Below are 6000 nucleotides of genomic sequence, written 5' to 3' on the forward strand. Positions count from 1 at the left end.
GCCTGAAACATCGGGCCGCCATTGCGGCGACTGCGGAGGCCTCAATAGGCCCCGACCACAGGTGAACATGGAGGCAGATAACTGAACTTTTGTTGCCTTCCCCCACAGTGGGAAACGTTGATTCCGCTGTGTGGGGATGTTCATATTAAATTCTATCGTGCATTGTGTTATTTTTATTTGGTAGGCAGTATGGCAACCTAAATCTCGCTGTACCAATTGGTACTGTGACAATAAATGTAAACTTGAACTTGAAACAGGCCCTATTTATTGAGATCAATTAAACTACAAACCCTCACATCTTTGGGATGTGGGTAGAAACCGGAGCACCCAGAGCAAACCTACGGTTACAGGGAGAACGATCAAACTCCAAACGGACAGCACCGGAGGTCAGGATTGAACCCAGGTTTCTGTCGATGTGAGGCAGCAGATCTACCCACTACATCACTGTGTCGCCCTTAATTGACCTTAAAAGATTCCTTAAAAAACTGAGGAGATTTGATATGTCGACGAATACTCTATTGAACTTATACAGGGGTACGGTAGAGAACATACTAACTGGTTGCATCACAGCCTGGTTCGGCAAATCAAAGGCCCAGGAACAAAGTAGACTGCAGAGGGTAGCAGACAATGCCCAATCCATCACGTGTACTAACCTCCCCACCTTCGAAGGGAACTAAAGGAGGTGCCGCTCCATAAAGGCAGCCAATATCATCAAAGACCCACACCGCCCTGGCCACACTCTCATTTCATTACTACCATCGGTGAACACCAGGTTCAAGAGAAGCTTCATCCGAGCAACCACCCTCTTAAACCATCAGCTTCTTGAACTAGCCCCTTGAGCTCGTCATCATAATAATAATTTATTATATTTTTGATTAATATTTATTATTACTACCTGTGTGTTATGGTATTTATTGGCCTGTTGAGCTACAGCGTAAGAATTTTATTCTTCTGTTGTCAGTACATATGACGATTAAAGGCTCTTGACGACCGTTTTTGATCCCACAAAATATTCAGTAAAGGCAGTGCATTTGACGTAATATATAGAATTTAGCAAAACATTTGACAAAATCATATATGATGAATGAAACAGGAAAATAAAAGCTCATGAAATCCAGAAAAAAGTGGCAAATTGGATTAAGGATTGTGGGAAACATTTTAGTGATTGTAGAAATGTGTGCAGTATGTGTGAGTGAGGTTAAGCACCTGGGGATGGCAAATCAGGCAAGGGAATACATAATAATTGTCAGGATAGTAAGGAAGAAGTACTGTAGGTGTGTGTTCAGCAGGGCAAGTTATAAAAGATTGTTCAAAGACCTTTGTCAGCGAAGTTATGGAATATATGAGAAAGGGCGTCATTCTAGAACTTTACAAAACATTAGTTAAGCCACAATTAGAGTACTGTGCACATTTAATATTACAAGGATGTGACAGCACAGGTTGTTATCAGCACTGGAGAATTATTGTTAACAAAAGTGACTGGTGAGCTGATTGAATTGAGAATTATAAAATTATGAGAGGTCTGGATAGAGTGATGGAGAAGGAATTATATCCCTCAGCAGTGAGGATGTGAATTAAATTCATAGAGTTATGCAGCACAAATGCAGACCCTTCCTTGCCAACCAAGATTCCTATTGTACACAACTCCTATTTGCTTGTGTTTGGTCCATATGTATGGTCAGATCTATGTACCTGAGTAAATGTATTTTAAACATTATAGTTACTTATAATATAGTTATTACATACAGTACCTATTCCACCACCTCTTTTGTAGCTTGTTCTATATACCAACCACATTCGATGTAAAATAACTTACTCCTCAGATCCCCTTAAAACTTTCCCCCCCATACCAAAATCTACACCCTTGTGTTTCAGATTCTACTCCCCTGTGGATAAAGACTGTGACCACTTACCTTATCATGATTTTATAAGTCTTCATTAAGGTAATCCCTCAACCTCATTTGCTCCAGGGAAAACAAGCCAATCCAAATTCTCCTGATAACACAAAACCTCCAGTTCCAGCAACATCCTTACGAACATTTTATGCATTGCCTCTAGCTTAATCAATGCTTCCTATTGTGCTGGGGATACAGATTTAAGTTAATTGGTGGATACAAGGAACTGCAGGTACTGATTTACCCAAAAAAAGATGCAAAGTACTGGAGTAACCCAGCGGGCAGGCAGCATCTCTGGAGAAATTAGATAGGTGACATCTGAAGAAGGGCCCCGATCTGAAACGTCACCTATCAATGTTCTCCAGAGTTATTGCCTGACCTGCTGAGTTACTCCAGCAGTTTGTGTCTTTTACAGTTAATTGGTAGAAGGATTAGAGGAAAGCTCAGAAAGATAAAAAAATTACACAAGAGGTAGTGAGGGGCAAGAACCTGCTGCCTGAACAGGATGGTGAAAGCAGAAACTCTCATCACATGTAACTTTTGGATGAGCAGCTGAAGAGCTGTGACCCACAGGCCACTGACTGCAGTAAAATGGGATCCAAATAATCCTTTTTGAAGAAAGGCCATAAGAAGGTGTCTGACCTGCTGAGGTAGACAAAAATGCTGGAGAAACTCAGCGGGTGAGGAAGCATGGAGCTAAGGAAATAGGCAACGTTTCGGATCGAGACCCTTCTTCAGACTGCTGAGTATCTGATATTTTCTGTTTTTATTTCATGTTTCTAGCATCTGCAGGTTTTTGCTTTTTAAACAAAATAAATCTATTGGTCACTGACATGGACTGGATGGGCCGAATAGTCTCTTTCTGTGCCATAAATTCGTATAAATTAATAATAATAATAAATTTTATTTAATGGGCGCCTTTCAAACATCTCAAGGACACCTTACATAGTATATCGGAATAACATATAATCGGAATAAAACAAGTAACAAAGACATCACAGAGACACAAATTAAAAACAGGATTCAATCCAAAAACAGAAAATCAAAAACAGTGTGAAGAGGGAGCAGCGGCAGCCAAAGCGCGCCAGCGTTCACTCTCTCTTCACGGCAGCCATCTTGGACACAGACCTACAAGACTACAATTAGACAAAAAAATCATCCCCCCACAGTGGGTAGCACTGTGGAGGAAGGCACAATGTCCAGTCCCCACCCCATGTTCACCCCAAAGTCAGGCCCATTGAGGCCACCGAAATTGAACGTTTCCTTGCCTTAATCCCTACACTCCCAACCCCAACCGCAACTAATCCTGCCCTACTCAAAAAAGACTTGTTGCAAGCAAAGTAAATGGCATTCACGTATGAAAGTCATCTGAGTTATGAGAGGGAAATAGTAGGGCAGATCTTATGTGTCTGAAATTAATCTGCCTGTGGGCTTGGTTCCCAGTACCATGCCACAGCTAAATGCACCACAGGGGCTTTCTCAGCATTATCAACCAGCTGAACTCGCAGACACCACTGACAGCCGGTGAGCAAGGAGGTTCACAGGTGTCAACGTTTTCAGCGTGATCTCTCCCTTTGAATATTTGTGAACATCTTTAACATTCACAAACAATTCATTGAAACTCAGAACACCCAAAGTTCAAAAAGAATAATTAGTAGTAAACATTATTTACAGTTAAAATGCTCTAAGCACTGCCATGCACTGAAAAATAATTAAAATTGTTACATTTCACCTAATGTTTTGATGAAAACTATGCTTCATACCTACAGACGCTTGAAACCTGAAATAAAAGCAGGAAGTGCTAGAAATACACAGCAGTCAGGTTGCATCTGAATCAGGAGAAACAGATCTAACATCTTATATTGACGATGTTTCAACAAAACCAGAAGATCAGATTCAGATTCAGATTCAACTTTATTGTCATTGTGCAGTGTACAGTACAGAGACAACGAAATGCAGTAACAACGAAATGCAGTGTTATTGCAAAAATGCAGAAACAGTTAGATATACGATCATGTCATAAGTGATAGGAGTAGAATTAGGCCAGTCAGCCCATCTAGTCTATTCCGCCATTCAATCATGGGTGATCTATCTCTCCTAACCCCATTCTGCTGCCTTCTCCCCATTATCTTTAACACCCGTACTAATCAAGAATCTATCTATCTCTGCCTTAAAAATATCCACTGACTTGTCCTCCACAGCTGTGTGGGACAAAGAATTCCACAGATTCACACCCTCTGACTAAATAAATGTATCCTCGTCTCCTTCCTAAAAGAACGTCCTTTAATTCTGAGGCTATGACATTTAGTCCTAGACTCTCACACTAATGGAAACACTATCAAACATGTTTTATGTTGCAGAGAGAAGGGAGAGTTGAAGAAAACAATGGGAATGTCTGTGTCAGGGTGGAGAGAGACTGAATGACAAATGGTCTGATGGTGCCAGCTAAGAGACAGTGCTGATGGTATATTGCATGCACATGGTCCGTCTGGAAAACATGCAAATAAAAAAAGAGGGAAAGGAAAGTAATAATGCTCAATAGATGGGAAAGCTGGAAATACCCATCAGTTCAAGCAGTGACAGTGGAAAGAGAAAAACTGTTATAGGCTGCTGATTTTTCATCAAAACTGACTGGAAGGACCAGGGCCGGATTTAGATGAAGAGAGGGCCTAGGCTATTTCACTTGTGAGGCCCCTCCCAATCCCACACCCCCACGACGAGAGGATGATGGAAGAGTCCACAAGATTGACACCGATGTGCAGCCGAGCGTGGCCAATGAGATAAGGGTTGGAAAGTTGTGCTTTTTATTTATTGCCAGATCTAGTGTCGAGTTATCAGCTTAAAACAATATTATTCTGAAATGGAGGGCAAGGAAAATTATTGAAGTGTTGTTTAGAGACTATAGTGCGTTGTGACAGCATATGTAAGAAAGGCCTATGATAGTGTCAAAAATATTATACACCAGGCCCGTACGAAGCTTTTCACAAAGGGGGGTGGCATGGCAGGATTACAAAAATGTTATGTGAAATAAGTGCATGCAGCGCATATCACAAGCGTGAAGCTGAAAGACCCTTGCGGCCGGGGTCCAGGGCCTGCTTAAGGGCCCTGGAAGCTCTTGGGTTTTAGATGCTCTCTGGTGCATTCTGAGCCTTATTTTGGATCATTTTGCACCAAATATATGACCAATATTTCAGAAATAATTTTGGTTGAGCCAAGAGTAATGAGTGGTTGGAATGAATTGATTGGGGTGATTGTATACATTTTTTAAAGTCAAGAATTGAAGCTGTCCTTGTTTTAATAATCAAGTTGTACTGTAAAATGTTATAAAGGAGCATGCAAACACTGCAAATAAAATACTGTAAGTTTTTACAGTAAATATAACCTTTTTTTAGAAAATGTTTTGTGTGTTGATTTGATTGCTTGTTACTATTCGACTGTGTTAGTGTGTGCACATAAAAAAAATGATGCAAAATGAAAGTCAAGGAAAAGAAAGCAGTTCCAATTGTTTGATATTATTCATATGGAGGAGAAAATATAATTGCTCTAAAACCTACCTTAATTTTGCAATCTCACTAAAGATAATCCCCCTTTCCCTCTCCCCCCTCCTCCTCCCCATCTCTCTCTCCCCCTCCCCCTCCCCCCTCTCTCTCTCCTCCCCTCCCTCCCTTTCTCTCTGCACTCTGGCTCAACCCACCCTTTCCCCCTCTCTCTCCCTCCCTCCCCCTCTCTCTCCCTCCCACACAGCGAGGCTCCGACTCCGCGCCGCAGACACCACAGCCCCCCCCCGGCCCGGAGAATCGGGTACTCCCGTAATGCAATATTCCACTACTTACCTGGAGTAGACACGCGGCATCGAGGTGATTGTGTGGAGTGCAAATGGAGATCTGAACACGCCCGGGCCCACTGCACACGTGTGGAGAGACAGCGTTATTTTGCGTCGCTACTGCGTCACCAGCTTCCCCCAACTGCGCAGGCGCGGATGGTCCCCAAAAATTCCAGCGGCCGGTACCAGAATTTCGGGTAATTTCCGTCAAAGTGGATAGTCCTCCAATTTTTTTTTCCTCTGGATTTTTTTTCCTCTGAGAAAAAAACACCTTGGCCAGAG

Source organism: Amblyraja radiata, chromosome 1 (assembly GCF_010909765.2).
Source record: "Amblyraja radiata isolate CabotCenter1 chromosome 1, sAmbRad1.1.pri, whole genome shotgun sequence".
In the NCBI taxonomy this organism is placed as follows: Eukaryota; Metazoa; Chordata; class Chondrichthyes; order Rajiformes; family Rajidae; genus Amblyraja; species Amblyraja radiata.